This window comes from Somniosus microcephalus, unplaced genomic scaffold (genome assembly GCF_052327205.1).
Source record: "Somniosus microcephalus isolate GS21.2 unplaced genomic scaffold, FLI_Smic_1.0 unresolved_chr2, whole genome shotgun sequence".
NCBI lineage: Eukaryota > Metazoa > Chordata > Chondrichthyes > Squaliformes > Somniosidae > Somniosus > Somniosus microcephalus.
In genome coordinates this window covers 25,140,234-25,158,768 of record NW_028225180.1, presented here as the reverse complement: position 1 = coordinate 25,158,768, position 18,535 = coordinate 25,140,234, and the positions used below count along the sequence as shown (strand labels likewise).

The following is an 18,535-nucleotide window of genomic DNA, read 5'->3' as shown; positions in this document are numbered from 1 at the left end:
GACTACGATGCCGCTTGGATTTGGTTAAGCCAAACGTCCGAAGAGATGTGGAGAACAGGCAGTTTCAGAATATGAATGAAAGGCCGACCAGGAGTTTTAAGATAGGGGAACCAGTTTTGGCCCAGGACTACCGCACTGAGAAATGGCAGCCAGGAACGATTTGTACACGGCAAGGACCTCTCATGTATACCGTGGACGTTGGGGAGAGCATTGTAAGGTGCCATGCTGACCAGATTCTAGAGTCACTGGAAAACGTCAACTCCACACCACGATCTGATACACCTGGTAATGAAATCGACGTTCCAATTGCAGCTACCGCAGAACCGGTAATATTGGAAGCAGATGAACCAAACAACGACATTGATCCCGACTCAACATTGCCAGAAGAACCTGATACCCCAAAGAGGCGTTATCCAGACAGAATCAGGAAGCCTCCTCAAAGACTGAACTTATAATTGCTTAAACTTAACCAATGTATCTAGCAACAGTAATTGTGATTGTAATTAGTTGTCATTTAGTTGTTAAATGAATGTTATGTACTGTTTATCTAAAAGGGGAGGAATTGTTGTGTATGTACCTTTAAGAGAATAACTGGTCTCAGACTGCAGTACCGGCAGTGACCACCCCTGTATAAGGGCGCTAGTGAGCCTCTGTTGTTTTCAGTTTCACTATTGACTTCCATCAGTAAAGACTTGTTTTGTTCAACTCCTGCTGTCCGTGTCTCAATCATTCACGGACGTAATAGAGAGAGAGAGAGAAAGGGGAGAGAGAGAGTGTGAGGAACGAGAGAGACAGGGAAAGAGAGGGAGAGGGAGAGAGAGAGAATGTGAGTGAGGGAGAGAGAGATAGAGAGGGAGAGGGAGAGAGAGAGAGAAAATGAGAGGAGGAGAGAGAGGAGGAGAGAGAGAGTGAGTGGGAGAGAGAGAGGGAAAAGGGGAGAGAGAGAAAGTGTGAGTGGGGGGAGAGAGGGAGAGAAGGGGAGAGAGGGAGAGAGAAAGAGGGAGAGAGAGAGAGAGTAGGAGAGAGAGTGAGAGAGATTGGGGGAGAGAGAGAGAGAGTGAGAGTGGGGGGAGAGAGAGCGAAAGGGAGAAGGGGAGAGAGAGTGTGAGTGGGGGGGAGGGAGAGAGAAGGGGTAGAGAGGAAGAGAGAGAGAGTGGGGGGAGAGAGAGAGAAAGGGAGAGAGTGAGTGAGAGAGAGGGAGAGAGAGGGGGAGAGAGAGAGATACAGAGAGGGTGAGAAAGAGAGGGAGAGAGCGGGAGGTGGAGAGGGAGAGAGAGAGAGGAGAGAGAGAGGGAGAGGGGGAAGAGAGAGAGAGCGGGGAGAGAGAGAGAGAGGGAGAGAGATGGGGGAGAGAGAGATGGGGAGAGACAGAGAGGGAGAGAGATAGAGGGGGAGAGAGAGAGAGCGGGGAGAGAGAGAAGGAGAGAGAGAGGGGAGAGAGGGGGGGAGAGAGAGAGATGGGTGAGAGAGAAAGGGCAGAGAGAGAGGGGGAGAGAGAGAGGGGGGACGGAGAGAGAGAGAGGCAGGAGAGAGAGTGAGGGGAAAGTGAGAGAGAGAGGGGGAGAGGGAGAGAGAGGGGGAAGAGAGAGAGTGTGAGAGAGAGAGTGACAGAGGGGGATGTTGTGTATGTCCCTTTAAGGGAATAACTGGTCTTAGGCTGCAGTACCGGCAGTGACCACCCCTGTATAAAAGGCCCTAGCAGGCTTCTGTAGTTTCAGTTTCAAGCGGCCTCTTGTTCAGTAAAGTACCTGTTAAACTGTTCTCCCGAAGTCCGTGTATTATTGAGGCGTGGACTTTACAGTGGCAACGAGTAAGTTCGAACTCACCTGCAGTGTGGCATCATCTCACAGGGTCTCGCCTGAAAGGAAGGTCCTGGAAGGTCGTAGTCTGAGTAACGGGCATCGACCGAGGGCAACTGCCCAAAGAATCCATCGGTGTTTGGAGATTTGCGGGAGAGACTGTGGTTCCAGCGAATCGTGCTGGTAGCAGGTAGCGTGCTGACCCTTCCAGACTGCGGGGGGCTCAACCTCGATCGAGCGGCTCTACAAATCGGGCCGCGCAGTGTCGCCGGGAAAAGAAAACAAGAGAGAGAGGGTGGAGCGCACAGGGCGCGCTCGGTGCTCGAGAACAGGACAGCGGAGAGAAACTAAACGGGGGGGAAGGAAAGCGAGATGCGCCGAAACTGCGGGTCGCCGCCATTACCCCGTAGAACGCTAGGAGCAGCATGGCAGTAAGGGGAAGAAGCAAAAGTGCGGGAGGCGCCATTTTATCCCGTTGGGGAAGAAGCAAAAGCGCGGGAGGCGCCATTTTATTCCATTGGGGAAACAGCAAAAGCGCGGGAGGCGCCATTTTAAATCACCCAAAATGCCGAAAAGTGGCAGTATCACTGCTTTCGACAATGAGGTAGAAGACTGGACCACGTATGTGGAAAGAATTGAAGTGTACTGCAAGGCAAATGAGGCGGCTGATGGAAAGAGGGCATCGGTATTATTAAATCTGTTGGGGGCGAGTACGTACGGCCTATTGAGGAATTTAATTACCCCAGCTAAACCAATGGAGAAAAGTTTTGAGGAGATTGTTCATATCTTACAGGAACACCTGAGCCCTACACCACTGCTGATAGCAGAAAGATTCAAGTTCCATAAAAGAATCCAGCACAAAGATGAGAGCAATGCTAACTATCTTGCGGAACTACGCAAGTTATCGAAGCACTGCCAGTTCAGAGCAGGACTGGCAGACACCTTACGGGATAAGTTTGTCTGCAGGCTCCAGAGAGAAGGAACCCAGAAACGACTACTTTCGAAAAAGGACCTGACGCTAGAACAGGCTTTCAGCGTGGCAGTATCCTACGAAGCAGCAGCACGGGTAGCTGCGGAAATACAACAGAAACCACAAGAATACAGCGCTAACGAAATGGTGTATGGAGCCGAAAAGTGCTATCGCTGCGGCAGAACAACCCATGAGCAGAAGGACTGCTGGTTTAAAGACAAAAATTGCAGGCAATGCGGGAAAATGGGACATATAGCAAGAGTCTGCAGGTCGGGAAAGAAGACCAACACAACAAGAACACTACAGGAAAGTAAAGAAACTGACAGATAGTAGTTCAGAAGATCAGGAGAGTGATAAGGACTCTGGGAGCAGGTGACTAAGTTGTTTAAAGTTACACAACGCAAAAGAAGATCACCGAACCATTTGGGTCACCATCATGATAGCAGGGTCCCCAGTGAAGATGGAATTGGACACAGGATCAGCCCTAACTGTCATGAATCGACGAGACTATGAGCGGCTATTCTCACACATACCCTTAAAGGACAGTTCCATTGTATTGAAGACATACACGGGGCAAAAGGTCTACCCCAGAGGAAAAATAAGGGTGCCAGTTGAATATAACGGAAAGGAAACACAGAAACTATACATGTATATACTACGAGATGGAGAACCACCATTATTGGGACGTGAATGGATCCGAAGACTACAATTGGATTGGCATTCCATTCTGGCACTAACTGTGACTGACAAAAAAGATGATGACGTCGCACCTGGACGTCTGTCACAAATTCTATCTGACGCGGAAGAGGTGTTCCAACAAGGACTTGGGACTCTAAAAGGAGTAAAGGCAACCATAAAGATTGAGGATTAAGCAACCCCAAAATTTTTCAAGGCCAGACCGGTGCCATACGCGATACGCCCAGCTGTGGAAGCTAAATTGGAGAGTCTGGAGCGTTCGGGGGTGCTGTCTAAGGTGGACTGGAGCGAGTGGGCCACACCCATCATTCCTGTAATGAAGAAAGCATTGAGCAGCACGCCTGGGGAGCCAAGGAAGGTTCGCATCTGTGGGGACTTCAAGGTGACTGTGAACCCAGTCCTGCACACAGTACAGTATCCGCTTCCACGGATAGAAGATATTTTCGCCTCACTATCTGGAGGGAAACATTTTACAAAGATTGAACTGGCTCAAGCGTATCTACAAATGGAGGTGGAAGAAGCATCTAGGAAATACCTCACGATAAACACTCACAAAGGCCTTTACCAGTACAATCGACTGGTATTTGGGGTAGCATCGACCCCGGCTATGTGGCAGAGGGTGATGGAACAAGTCCTGCAAGGGATCCCGGGGACCCAGTGTTATTTGGACGACATCCTGGTTATGGGCGAAAATGACAATGAACACCTTGCCAACCTGGAACAGGTGCTCACGAGATTGCAGGAATATGGGCTACGAGCCAACCGTCCCAAATGCGAGTTCTTCAGGAGACAAATCTCGTATTGTGGCCACATGATTGATGAGGAAGGGTTGCATAAGTCGCCGGACAAGATTGAGGCTGTAGTCAAGGCTCCAGCACCAGAAAATGTGTCGCAACTGAGGTCGTTCCTCGGGTTGGCGAACTACTATGATAAGTTCTTGCCGAATTTATCTACAATTCTGCACCCACTGAATGCCCTCCTTCAAAGTGGTGTAACATGGAAATGGAGTGATGAGTGTATGCGTGCCTTTCAGGAATGTAAATGCCAAATCACTTCAAAAGAAGTATTGGCCCACTACAACCCAACACTACCGATTCGGTTGGTATGTGATGCATCACCTTACGGCATTGGAGCGGTGCTGTCACACAAATTCCGTGACGGTTCAGAGAGGCCAATAGCCTTTGCATCGTGCTCGCTAACCTCAGCCGAGCGTAACTACGCCCAGATTGACAGGGAGGCCCTCAGCCTGGTGTGGGGGGTGAAGAAGTTCAATCACTATCTGCACGGGCAGAAATTCACCCAACTGACTGATCATCAACCCCTGGTCTCAATTTTTAACCCAAAGAAGGGCGTTCCGGTGATGGCGGCGCAACGGCTGCAAAGATGGTCACTTTTTCTAGGGGCACATCAGTACGACATAGAGTACAAAGGTACAAAACAACATGGAAATGCTGATGGGCTGTCGCGCCTACCGTTGCCTACGGCAGAAGAAGCACCTGCAGTGGACCCTGTGGAGATATTCCATGCGACCATAGTCGAATGTTTGCCTGTTACAAACGCAAGTACTGAGAAGGAAACCCAAAATGACCCAACACTCTCTCGGGTCTATGATTTGACGGTGAAGGGATGGCCAGCATATGGCGACTCACTGTTGCCAGCATTCTCGCCAAGGAGGGAACAGCTGTCAGTGTGCCAGGGAACCTTGATGTGTGGATCGCGAGTGGTAATTCCACCCAAGTTGAGAGATAGAGTACTCAATGAGCTTCACGAGGGTCATCTGGGAGGGTTAAAAATGAAAAGCCTAGCCAGGGCGTTTGTGTGGTGGCCGGGAATCGATAAAGAAATCGAGGATATGACCAAGAGATGCACAGGATGCCAGAAGGTCCAAAACGCTTCACCACAGGCCCCGCTACATCCATGGGAGTGGCCCTTATCTCCATGGCAATGGGTACACATTGATTTCGCTGGTCCATTTATGGACTCAATGTTTCTAATCGCTGTGGATGCCCATTCGAAATGGCCAGAGGTCATTAAAATGTCCTCCACCACCACGGAGAAAACTATTGCAGTCCTAAGGACCATCTTCATCAGGAATGTGTTGCCAGAACAGATCTGTTCCGACAATGGCCCACAGTTTGTGTCTGAGGATTTCCGGAGGTTCCAGAAGAATAATGGGGTGAAACATTACACATCTGCCCCATATCATCCAGCCACAAATGGATTGGCTGAGAGGTTTGTTTTACGACATACCACTGTAACACAAGGTGGATAACTTCCTGTTTGCTTACCGGAATGCGACACATGCAGTAACCAACCAAACTCCAGCCGTACTTTTTTTCAACCGGAGACTAAGATGTCGCTTGGATTTGCTCAAACCAAACATAAGACGAGATGTTGAGGATAAGCAGTTCCAGCACATAAATGAGAAGCCAACCAGGAGCTTCAAGATAGGGCAACCAGTCTTGGCCCGTGACTACTGAACAGAAAAATGGCAGCCAGGCACGATATGCACACAGCAGGGACCACTAATGTACACAGTGGACGTTGGAGAGAGCATCGTGAGACGCCATGCTCACCAGATTCTACAGTCACATGAACAAGCCAAACCTGTACCACAAGCATGTGTCCCTGGTAATGAGCCCGAAGTACAGATTGCGTCTACCTCAGAAGCCGGGGTATTGGAAGCTGACGAACCAACCAATGACAATGAGCCAGAATTGACTCCACCGCCAGAACAGGATACTCGAGAAAGGCGCTATCCAGTCTGGATCAGGAAGCCTCCTCAAAGACTGAACTTATAAATGACAATTTCAGTTGATGTATATATTACTGAGAAAATTGTAATTGTAATTAGTTATTATTTAGTTGTTAAATGAATGTTATGTACTGTTGATCTAAAAGGGGAGGAATTGTTGTGTGTGTACCTTTAAGGGAATAACTGGTCTTAGGCTGCAGTACCGGCAGTGACCACCCCTGTATAAAAGGCCCTCGCAGGCTTCTGTAGTTTCAGTTTCAAGCTGCCTCTTGTTCAGTAAAGTACCTGTTAAACTGTTTTCCCGAAGTCCGTGTATTATTGAGGTGCGGACTTTACAGGGGAGAGAGGGAGAGGGGGAGCAAGAGCAAGGGGGGTGAGAGAGAGAGGGGGAGAGACAGAGTGGGGGAGAGAGAGAGAGTGACAGAGAGAGAGTGGGAGGGGAGGTTAGAGAGAGAATGAGTGAGAGAGAGGGGAGAGAGAGAGTGAGGGGAGAGAGAGAGAGAGAAGGGGGGGTGAGAAAGGGGGCCCTGTGTTCAGTGCGGGTGCTGTGTTCAGTGCGGGCCCTGTGTTCAGAGCGGGCCCTGTGTTCAGTGCGGGCCCTGTGTTCAGTGCGTGCCCTGTGTTCACTGCGGGCCCTGTGCTCAGTGCGGGCCCTGTGCTCAGTGCGGGCCCTGTGCTCACTGCGGGCCCTGTGCTCAGTGCGGGCCCTGTGTTCAGTGCGGGCCCTGTGTTCAGTGCGGGCCTTGTTTTCAGTGCGGGCCCTGCGCTCAGTCTAGGCCCTGTGTTCCATGTTGGCCCTGGGTTCACTGCGGGCCCTGTGTTCAGTGCGGGCACTGTGTTCATTGCGAGCCCTATGCTCAGTGCAGGCCCTGTGTTCAGTGCGGGCCCTGTTTTCTGTGCGGGCCCTGTGTTCAGTGCGGGCCCTGTGCTCAGTGTGGGCCCTGTGCTCAGTGCGGGCCCTGTGCTCAGTGTGGGCCCTGTGTTCAGTGCAGGCACTGCGCTCAGTCTAGGCCCTGTGTTCCGTGTTGGCCCTGTGTTCACTGCGGGCCATGTGTTCAGTACGGACCGTGTGTTCAGTGCGAGCACTGTGTTCAGTGCGGGCCCTGTGTTCACTGCGGGCCCTGTGTTCAGTACGGGCCCTGTGTTCAGTATGACCTCTGTGTTCAGTGAGGGCCCTTTGTTCAGTGCGGGCCCTGTGTTCAGTGAGGGCCCTGTGTTCACTGCGGGCCCTGTGTTCAGTGGGGGCCCTGTGTTCACTGCGGACCCTGTGTTCAATACGAGCTCCGTGTTCAGTGAGTTCCCAGTATTTAGTGCGGGCCATGTGTTCAGTGGGGGCCCTGTGTTCACTGCGGCCCCTGTGTTCAGTGCGGCCCCTGTGTTCAGTGCGGGTCCTGTGTTCAGTGCGGGTCCTGTGTTCAGAGCGGGTCCTGTGCGGGTCCTGTGTTCAGTGCATTTCCTGTGTTCAGTGCGGGCCCTGTGTTCAGTGCGGGCCCTGTGTTCAGTGCGGGCCCTGTGTTCTGTGTGACCTCTGTGTTCAGTCAGGGCTCTGTGTTCAGTGCGGGCCCTGTGTTCAGCGCGGGCCCTGTGTTCAGTAGGGGCCCTGTGTTCACTGCGGGCCCTTTGTTCAGTACAGGCCCTGTGTTCAGTGCGAGGTCTGTGTTCAGTGAGGGTCCTTTGTTCAGTGCGGGCCCTGTGTTCAGTGCGGGCCCTGTGTTCAGTGCGGGCCCTGTGTTCAGTGCGGGCCCTGTGTTCAGTACGGGCCCTGTGTTCAGTGTGAGCTCTGTATTCAGTGCGGGCCCTGTGTTCAATGCGGGCCCTGTGTTCAGTGCGGGCCCTGTGCCCTGTGTTCAGTGCGGTCCCTGTGTTCAGTGTGGTCCCTGTGTTCAGTGCGGGCCCTGTGTTCAGTGCGGGCCTTGTGTTCAGTACGGCCCCTGTGTTCAGTGCGGTCCCTGTGTTCAGTGCAGTCCCTGTGTTCAGTGCGGGACTTGTGTTCAGTACGGCCCCTGTGTTCAGTGCGGGCCCTGTGTTCTGTGCGGTCCCTGTGTTCAGTGCGGGCCCTGTGTTCAGTGTGGGCCCTGTGTTCAGTGCGGGCCCTATGTTCAGTGCGGGCCTTGTGTTCAGTACGGCCCCTGTGTTCAGTGCGGGCCCTGTGTTCAGTGCGGGCCCTGTGTTCAGTGCGGGCCCTGTGTTCAGTGCGGGCCTTGTGTTCAGTACGGCCCCTGTGTTCAGTGCGGGCCCTGTGTTCAGTGCGGTTCCTGTGTTCAGTGCGGGCCCTGTGTTCAGTGCGGGCCTTGTGTTCAGTACGGCCCCTGTGTTCAGTGCGGGCCCTGTGTTCAGTGCGGTCCCTGTATTCAGTGCGGGCCCTGTGTTCAGTGCGGGCCCTGTGTTCAGTGCGGCCCCTGTGTTCAGTGCGGGCCCTGTGTTCAGTGCGGGCCCTGTATTCAGTGCGGGCCTTGTGTTCTGTGTGAGCCCTGTGTTCAGTGCGGACCCGAAACGTTGACTCTATAATTTCTCGCCACGGATGTTGCCTGGCCTGCTCAGTTTTTCCATCATTTTCTGTTATTTTTTCGGATTTCCAGCATCTGCAGTATTTTGCTATTGAGAGTGTAACTGACTTACCTTGGGATATTTTAGTACATGAAAGTTGTTCTGTCGTTGTTGAGAGGTGACTATTGAAGAGCCTGAGGCAGGTATCGGGGGATGAGACACAATCTGAGTGGTGAACTGTGCCCTGCCTCATTCTTCAAACACACAGCACTAACTGGAATGAGAAACAATCCAGTGCAGGTGGCTGCATAGCTCAGGGGTTAGAGCAGTGGTCTTGTAAACCAGAGGTCGTGAGTTCAAATCTCGCTGGGGCCTGTGCAAATTTGTTAATTCACAGCATGTTTACTTTTAAGTAGGAAACAGCTCCGAGACCAACACAAGAGCAGGCTCTTTCCCCTCTCAATTCCTCTGTACTGCCACTCTCTCACCTCACTCTGTCCTTTTCTCTTGGGGAGAGTAGCAGGAGGATGGGGAGAGCAGAGGCGAAAGGGAGAGAGAGAAATGGGAAGGAGAGAGAGTGTTGGTGAAGTGGAGATAGAAGGGAAGGAGAGAGGCGGAATGGGAGAGAGAGAGTTAAGCGGAGAGACAGAGTGAAAAGAAGAGAGAGGGAGAGAAGAGAGCGAAGGGGAGAGAGAGAGAGAGGTGCATGGAGGAGGGTGAAATGAGAGGGGAAATGGGAGAGACAGATTGGGAAGGGAGAGGAGAGAGTAAAAGGAGTGAAGAGGGAGTGACAGAGTTAGAGGGAGAGGGAAGGAGAGAGGTGGAAGTGGAGAGAGAGCGAAGCTGTGAGAAAGTGAGAGTTTTAAAGAAAGAGAGAGAAGAGAAACTCAGAAAAGGAGAGAGAGAGTGAGAAAGGGAGAGAGAAAAAGTGATAGAGAAAGTGAGAGTAATAAAGCAAGAGAGATAGAATGTGAGAACATATGAGAGCAAGAGAGAGAAAGGGATAGAGAGAGGAGAGAGAACAAGATAGAGAGAAAGAGTGTGAGAGAAAGTGAGAGAGGGAGAGCAGCAAGTGAGAGAGCAATTGAGATAGTCAACGCGAGAGAGAGAGAAAGAAAGTGACAGAGAAATTGAGAGAGAACAAGTGAGAGAGAGAGGTAAAATGAGAGTGAGAAACAGTGAGAGAGACACAGAGAGAAAGAGGGAGAGAAAGATAGAGCGTGGTAGAGACACAAAGAGGGAGAAATATAGAAAGAAGGAGGCAGAGAGACTGAGAGAGAGATAGAGTGTAACTGAGTTGCCTTGGGACGTTTTAGTACGTGAAAGTTGCTCTATTGTTGTTGAGAGGTGACTATTGAAGAGCCTGAGGCAGGTATCGGGGGATGAGACACAATCTGAGTGGTGAACTGCGCCCTGCCTCATTCTTCAAACGCACAGCACTAACCGGAATGTGAAACAATCCACTACAGGTGGCTCCATAGCTTAGGGGTTACAGCAATGGTCTTGTAGACCAGGGGTCGTGAGTTCAAATCTCCCTGGTGCCTGTGCAAATTTGTTAATTCACAGCATGTTTACTTTTAAGTATGAAACAGCTCCAAGACCAACCCAAGGACAGGCTCTCTCTCCCTTCCCAATCTCCACCTCTCCCTCTCCTTCCATTCAATTCCCCTGTACTCCCCCTTTTTGCCTGTTTCTCTCTTCCTTACCCCTCTCTCTCCCTTTCACCCTCTCTCTACACTTTCCCCTCTCTCTCACCACTTCCCTTCCTCCTACTCTCTCCCCTTTCCTCTCTGTTTCCCCCTCTCACTCTGTCCTTTCCTCTTGGGGAGAGTAGAAGGAGGAATGGGAGAGAAGAGGCAAAAAGGAGAGAGAGTGTGTAGTGGAGAGAGAAAAGGGAAGGAGATAGAGAGAGGGGAAGTGGACAGCTGGAAGGAGGAAGGCGGGAAGCGGAAAGACAGCGTGAAAAGAGGAGAGAGGGAGAGAAGAGAAAGAAGAGGGAGGGAGAATGAGGGGTAGGGGAGAGAGAGGCGGATGGAGGAAGGGGGAGTTGGAGAGGGGGGATGCCGAGAGCGGGAAGGCGAGATAGAGCGAGGGGAAGTGGAGAGAGAGGGTGAGAAGGAGAGAGAGGGAAGCGGAGAGACAGAGTGAGGAGGGAGAGAGAGCGAGAGAAGAGATGAGAGAAGGGCGGATGGAGAAAGAGCAAAGAGACTGAGGAAGGGCGAAGGAGCGAGAGGGAGTAAGAGAGAGAGAGTGAATGTAAGAGAGAGTGAGAGAGAGTGAAAGTGAGAGTGATAAAGAGAGAAAATGAGACAGAGAAGGAGAGAGAGAAAGTGAGACAGAGAGAGAGAAAGAGAGAGAGAAAGAACATTAAAAGAGAGAAAGCGGAAGAGTGAGAGAAAGTGAGAAAGTGAGAGAGACAAAGAGAAAGTGAGAGAGAGAATGTGAGTGAGAGAAATTTAGAGAGAGAAATAGGGAGAGAGAAAGAAAGAGTTAGAGAAAGAGTTAGAGAAAGTGAGATAGAGAGAAAGAGAGAAAGTGAGAGCACAAGAGAGAGAGAAATTGAATGAGAGAGAAAGTGAGAGCGAGAAAATGAGAGAGAGTGAGAGAAAGTGAGAGAAAGAGAGAAAGTGAGAGAGAGAAAGAGAGAAAATGAGAGAGAGAGTGAGAGAAAGTGAGAGATAAAGAGAGAGAACTGAGAAAGTGAGAGCGAGAGAGAGAACATGAGGCAGAGAGAGAGAGAAAGTGAGAGAGAGAGAAAGTGAGAGAGAGAGAGGGAAAGTGAGTGTGAGAGAGAGAAAGTGAGAGAGAGAGAGAGAACATGAGGCAGAGAAAGAGAGAGAGAAAGAGAGTGTGAGAAAGTGAGAGAGAGAGGGAAAGTGAGAGGGAAAGTGAGAGAGAGAGAGGGAAAGTGAGAGAGAGAGGGAAAGTGAGAGAGAGAGAGAGAAGGAAAGTGAGAGAGAGAGAGAGATAGAGAGAAAGTGATTCGAGGGAGAATGTGAGAGAAAGAGAGAGAGAAAGTGAGGTAGAGAAAGAGTGAGAGAGAAAGTGAGAGAGAGAGGGAAAGCGAGAGAGAGAGAGGGAAAGTGAGAGAGAGAGAGGGAAAGTGAGAGAGAGAGAGGGAAAGTGAGAGAGAGAGAGGGAAAGTGAGAGAGAGAGGGAAAGTGAGAGAGAGAGAGTGAGAGGGAGAAGGAAAGTGAGAGAGAGAGAGAGAGGGAAAGTGAGAGAGAGAGAGGGAAAGTGAGAGATAGAGGGAAAGTGAGAGAGAGAGGGAAAGTGAGAGAGAGGGAAAGTGAGAGAGAGAGAAGGAAAGTGAGAGAGAAAGAGAGAAGGAAAGTGAGAGAGAGGGAAAGTGAGAGAGAGAGAGGGAAAGTGAGAGAGAGAGAGAAGGAAAGCGAGAGAGAGAGAGGGAAAGTGAGAGAGAGGGAAAGTGAGAGAGAGAGAGAGAGAAGGAAAGTGAGAGAGAGAGGGAAAGTGAGAGAGAGAGAGGGAAAGTGAGAGAGAGAGAGAGAGAAGGAAAGTGAGAGAGAGAGAAAGTGAGAGAGAGAGCGAGAGAGGGAAAGTGAGAGAGAGAGAGAGAGAGGGAAAATGAGAGAGAGGAAAAATGAGAGAGATACAGAGAGAAAGTGAGAGAGACAAAGAGAAAAAGAGAATGAGATAGAACGACAGAGATAGAAAGGGAGTGACAGAGTGACAGAAAGATAGAGAGAGAGTGGTAAGGGCACAAAGAGGGAGAAATATAGAAAGAAGGAGGCAGAGAGACTGAGAGAGAGATAGAGTGTAACTGAGTTGCCTTGGGACGTTTTAGTACGTGAAAGTTGCTCTATTGTTGTTGAGAGGTGAATATTGAAGAGCCTGAGGCAGGTATCGGGGGATGAGACACAATCTGAGTGGTGAACTGCGCCCTGCCTCATTCTTCAAACTCACAGCACTAACCGGAATGTGAAACAATCCACTACAGGTGGCTCCATAGCTTAGGGGTTACAGCAATGGTCTTGTAGACCAGGGGTCGTGAGTTCAAATCTTCCTGGTGCCTGTGCAAATTTGTTAATTTACAGCATATTCACTTTTAAGTATGAAACAGCTCCGAGACCAACACAAGAACAGGCTCTTCCCCCTCTCAATTCCTCTGTACTCCCCCTCTTTGCCTCACCCTCTCACTCTGTCCTTTCCTCTTGGGGAGAGTAGAAGGAGAATGGGGAGTGTAGAGGCGAAAGGGAGAGAGAGAAATGGGAAGGAGAGAGAGTGTTGGTGAAGGAGAGAGGCGGAATGGGAGAGAGAGAGTTAAGCGGAGAAACAGAGTGAAAAGAGGAGAGAGAGGCGGATGGAGGAGGGTGAAATGGGGAGAGACAGATTGGGAAGGGAGAGGAGAGAGGTGGAAGTGGAGAACGAGCAAAAGTGAGAGTGTTAAAGAGAGAGAAACTCAGAAAAGGAGAGATAGAGAAAGGGAGAATAATAAAGCAAGAGAGATAGAATGTGTATGAGAGAGGAGGCAGTGAGAGAGAGAAATTGAGTGGGAGAGAAAGTGAGAAAAAGAGAGAAAGTGCGAGAGGGAGAGCAAGTGAGAGAGCAATTGAGATAGTCAATGCGAGACAGAGAAAAAGTGACAGAGAAATAGAGAGCGAGAGGTAAAATGAGAGTGAGAAAGAGAAAAGAGGTAGACAGAGAGTGGTAGAGACACAAAGAGGGAGAAATATTGAAAGAAGGAGGCAGAGAGAGATAGAGTGTAACTGAGTTGCCTTGGGATGTTTTAGTACGTGAAAGTTGCTCTATTGTTGTTGAGAGGTGACTATTGAAGAGCCTGAGGCAGGTATCGGGGGATGAAACACAATCTGAGTGGTGAACTGCGTCCTGCCTCATTCTTCAAACACACAGCACTAACTGGAATGAGAAGTAATCCAGTGCAGGTGGCTCCATAGCTCAGGGGTTAGAGCGCTGGTCTTGTAAACCAGGGGTTGTGCGTTCAAATCTCACTGGTGCCTTTGCAAATTTGTTATTCACAGCATGTTTACTTTTAAGCATGAAACAGCTCCGAGACCAACACGAGAACAGGCTCTCTCTCCCTTCCCAATCTCCACCTCTCCTTCCGTTCAATTCCCCTGTACTCCCCTTCTTTGCCTGCCTTTCTCTCACCACTTCCCTTCCTCCTAATCTCTCCCCTTTCCTCTCTCACTCTGTCCTTTCCTCTTGGGGAGAGTAGAAGGAGGATGGGGAGAGAAGAGGTGACGGGAAGGAGATAGAGAGAGGGGAAGTGAACAGCTGGAAGGAGGGAGGCGGGAAGCGGTAAGACAGCGTGAGGAGAGAAGAGAAAGAAGAGGGAGGGAGAACGAGGGGAAAGGGAGAGAGAGGCAGAAGTGGGAGTTGGAGAGGGGGGATGCCGAGAACAGCAAGGTGAGATAGAGCGAGGGGAAGGGGAGAGAGAGGCAGATGGAGGAGGGGAAATGAGAGAGGGGAAACAAGGGAGACAAAGTGGGAAGGGAGGGAAGGAGATAGAGGCAAGAGGGAGTGACAGAGTTAGAAGGGAAGAGAAGAATGAAGGGAAGGGGTGAGAGGGAATGAGATAGAGAGAGGGGAAGTGTAGGGGTTCGCAAAATTCCCCTATTTTCCTTGAAGATCGGGAAATATTGGTCCACATCGTGGTTGAAGAATTATGTTTTGAATTGCCTCTGGGTTGGATCAATGTTTTTAAAGCATACTCAGAGCCACGAAAGACTGCTCTGAGATGGACAGCACGTGGACAACACCGGAATCGAGGAGTTCTGTGGAAATATTCGCATACATTAAGATAGTACATTTGATTTGAATTTGTGCCCTTGAGCCTGGTCAATCACAAAAAGTTTTTAAAATGGCCATCAGAAAGCATTGGCCAAGAACAGTGCGGCTTGGAAAAGCAGCTTGTACAGCTTGTAATGTGTCTGTGTGAAAGACCTGTCAAACAAACCAGGGAGTTTCCCTTTTGTGGAGAGGCAAGGTTTGTTTATACGAAACTGCAGGATGTTGATTTACTTCCGGGATTAGCCCACTTGAACCGAAACCGCAGAACAATCGGCTTCTATTTACACAGAAATCCAAACCCATTCAAAACACTTACACACAATAGATACATCTAAACTCAGGAAAAGGACTTTTGATATGCAACAGTTTAGCAATGAATGGGTTTTTGAATCACCCAATTCTAAACAATAAGGCAGTTGGATTCCCTTTTGTTTTAGCCCAGGTGAACTCCAGATGTGGGCGGGTACACTTCGGCCCCAGAGTGCAGACACATTAAATCACTCACTTTGAATCAGCCAGTCATGGCTTTCTTTTGTGTATTGGAACTTTTGGGAGCGAATTTTGCACACAGACCTTTTCAGCGCCAAACAGGAGTTGGCAGGATATAAAAGATAGCTCCTGAGAAGCTATCTCTCTCTCTTACTTCGCTGGACCACAGGTGAGCAGGTTTTCTGACTCCTCAGCAAGGCCACCTAGTCAGGAGTTAGGGGGGGGGTGATTTAGGGGAAATTGCTAAGATTGTTTAATCAACATTGTAGCCATCAATCCCTCGTTTTTGCCGTCTGCCTTCCCCCATTTAAGCAATTTTACTGTAATTACTGTGTTCATGTGGTATAGTTTAAATTTGATTACAGTTTCTTTAGTTTAATAAATTTTGACTTTCTCACACCCAGACCAGTTGTCCGCTTTTAATATATCATTAATTATAAGTCCTTCAGTCAGAACTGGAAGGTGGGGTAGCGATTCGAAACCGCTGTTTGAATTGGTTTAAGGGTAGCAGGCAAAGGCTGCTGACCAGGTAAATTACCGTAAACCAGGTAAAAGGTTGGCATTGGTCAGGGTGCGGGCAAAGCTGCCTGACCAGGCAAATTACCGTAAACCAGTTAAAAGATGCCCCCCTACAGAAGGAGAGAGGTGGAAGGGGAGGGGAGAGAGCGGGAAAGTGGAGAGAGCGAGAGAATAGATGAGAGAAGGGCGGATGGAGGAAGAGCAATGAGACTGAGGAAGGGCGAAGGGGAGAGAGAGTAAAAGTAACAGAGAGGGAGAGAGAAAGAGAGAGAAAGTGAGAGCGCCACAGAGAAAAAGAGAAAGAGCTAGAAAGGGACAGAGAGTGACAGAAAGATAGAGAGAGAGTGGTGGAGACACAAAGAGGGAGAAATATAGAAAGAAGGAGGCAGAGAGACTGAGAGAGAGATGAGTGTAACTGAGTTGCCTTGGGATGTTTTAGTACGTGATAGTTGCTCTGTTGTTGTTGAGAGGCGACTATTGAAGAGCCAGAGGCAGATATCGGGGGATGAGACACAATCTGAGTGATAAACTGCGCCCTGCCTCATTCTTCAAAAACACAGCACTAACTGGAATGAGAAACACTCCTCTGCAGGTGGCTCCGTAGCTCAGTGGTTAGAGCACTGGTCTTGTAAACCAGGGGTCGTAAGTTCAAATCTCCCTGGGGCCTCTGCAAATTTGTTAATTTACAGCATGTTTACTTTTAAGTATGAAAAAGCTCTGAGGCCAACACAAGATCAGAATCTCCCTCGCCCTTCCCAATCGCCACTTCTCCCTCTCCTTCCGTTCAATTCCCCCTCTTTGCGTCTCTCTCTCACCTCCCATTCACCTCCTCTCTCTGCACTTTCCCCTCTCTCTCAGCACTTCCCTTTCCTCTCTCTTTCCCCCTCTCACTCTGTCCTTTCCTCTTGGGGAGAGTAGAAGGAGGATGGGGAGAGAAGAGGCGAAAGGGAGAGAGTGTGTAGAGGAGAGAGAAAAGGGAAGGAGATAAAGAGGGGAAATGGACAGCTGGAAGGAGGGAGGCGGGAAGTGGTAAGACAGCGTGAAAAGAGGAACGAGGGGAGAGAGAGTGAGGAGAGGGGGAGAGAAAGGGGGCCCTGTGTTCAGTGCGGGCCCTGTGTTCAGTGAGTGCCCTGTGTTCAGTTCGGGCCCTCTGTGTTAAGTATGTGTATTGTATTGAACAATTAACACAAAGACTTAAACGTATAACTCAAACAGGTCTTTACTGGTTGGAGGTAGGGACTATACGTAGGTCTTTACTTCATGCCCACAGGCGGGAACTGAGGGGAGATCAGTACCCACAGTACTATTTATACCCCTATGGCCAGGAGTGGTACTGCGTATCACTACGCCCAACAAGTAGTGCAGTCCTGTCCATAGGTTCAAAGTAGCACACATATTACATGCACAACACTCTGTTCAGTTCGGGCCCTGTGTTCAGCCTAGGCCCTGTGTTCAGTGAGGGCCCTGTGTTCAGTGCGGGCCCTGTGTTCACTGCGGGCCCTGTGTTCAGTGCGGGCCCTGTGTTCACTGCGGGCCTTGTGTTCAATACGGCCCCTGTGTTCAGTACAGCCGCTGTGTTCAGTGCGGGCCTTGTGTTCAGTGCGAGCCCTGTGTTCAGTGTGATTCCTGTGTTCAGTGCGGGCCCTCTGTTCAGCGCTGGCTCTGTGTTCAGTGCTGGCCCTGTGTGCAACACGGGCCCTGTGTTCAGTGCGGGCCCTGTGTTCAGTGCGGTCCCTGTGTTCAGTGCGGGCCTTGTGTTCAATACGGCCCCTGTGTTCAGTACAGCCGCTGTGTTCAGTGCGGGCCTTGTGTTCAGTGCGGGCCTTGTGTTCAGTACGGCCCCTGTGTTCAGTACGGCCCCTGTGTTCAGTGCGGGCCTTGTGTTCAGTGCGGGCCTTGTGTTCTGAGTGAGCCCTGTGTTCAGTGCGGACCCGAAACGTTGACTCTATAATTTCTCTCCAAGGATGTTGCCTGGCCTGCTCAGTTTTTCCATCCTTTTCTGTTGTTATTTCAGATTTCTAGCAGCACGGTGGCATAGTGGTTAGCACTGTTGCCTCACAGCGCCAGGGACCCGGGTTCGAATCTGGCTTCAGGTGACCGTCTGTGTGGAGTTTGCACATTCTCCCCGTGTTTGTGTGGGTTTTCTCTGAGTGCTCCGGTTTCCTTCCACTGTCCAAAGATGTGTGTTAGGTTGATTGGCTATGATAAATTGACCCTTTGTGTTAGGGGGATTAAAGACTGTGGGGATAGGGTGGGATATGTGTAGGGGTTACGGGGATCGCGTGGGATATGTGTTGGTGCAGGCTCGATGGGCCGAAATGGCCTCTATCTGCACAGTGGGGTTTCTGTGATCTGCTGTATTTTGCTATCGAGAGTGTAACTGAGTTGCCATGGGACGTTTTAGTACATGTAAGTTGCTCTATTCTAGTTGAGAGGTGAGTATTGAAGAGCCTGAGGCAGGTATCAGGGTATGAGACACAATCTGAGTGGTGAACTGCGCCCTGCCTCATTCTTCACACACATAGCACTAACTGGAATGAGAAACAACCCAGTACAGGTGGCTCCATAGCTCAGGGGTTAGAGCACTGGTCTTGTAAACAGAAGTCGTGAGTTCAAATCTCACTGGGGCCTGTGCAAATTTGTTAATTCACAGCATGTTTAATTCTAATATGAAACAGCTCCGAGACCAACACAAAAACAGTCTCTCTCTCCCTTCCCAATCTCCACCTCTCCCTCTCCTTCCGTTCAATTCCCCTGTACTCCCCCTCTTTGCCTGTTTCTCTCTTCCTTACACCTCTCCCACTCACCCTCTCGCTGCACAGCCCCCTTGCAATCTTCCCCCCTTCACCCCCTCTCTGAACCATTTCATCACTTCCCTTCCTCCAACTCTCCCCTTTTCTCTCTCTTTCCCCCTCTCACTCTGTCCTTTCCACTTGGGGAGAGTAGAAGGAGGAAAGGGAGAGGAGGATGGGGAGAGAAGAGGCGAAAGGGAGAGAGAGGGTGTAGTGGACAGCTGGAAGGAGGAAGGCGGAAAGACAACGTGGAGAG

At 50.2% G+C, this 18,535-nt stretch overlaps 4 non-coding genes across 4 annotated transcripts; all 4 read left to right on the top strand.

The window, feature by feature from the left end:
- The first annotated feature begins 9,009 nt into the window (after nt 1–9,009).
- On the top strand, nt 9,010–9,082 carry trnat-ugu (transfer RNA threonine (anticodon UGU)). The gene has a single exon. It is a non-coding gene; the product is annotated as a tRNA-Thr (tRNA).
- A 4,531-nt stretch (nt 9,083–13,613) lies between these two features.
- Nucleotides 13,614–13,686, top strand: trnat-ugu (transfer RNA threonine (anticodon UGU)). The gene has a single exon. It is a non-coding gene; the product is annotated as a tRNA-Thr (tRNA).
- A 2,395-nt stretch (nt 13,687–16,081) lies between these two features.
- trnat-ugu (transfer RNA threonine (anticodon UGU)) lies at nt 16,082–16,154 on the top strand. The gene has a single exon. It is a non-coding gene; the product is annotated as a tRNA-Thr (tRNA).
- A 1,892-nt stretch (nt 16,155–18,046) lies between these two features.
- trnat-ugu (transfer RNA threonine (anticodon UGU)) lies at nt 18,047–18,118 on the top strand. Its single transcript has one exon. It is a non-coding gene; the product is annotated as a tRNA-Thr (tRNA).
- The last annotated feature ends 417 nt before the right edge of the window (nt 18,119–18,535 follow it).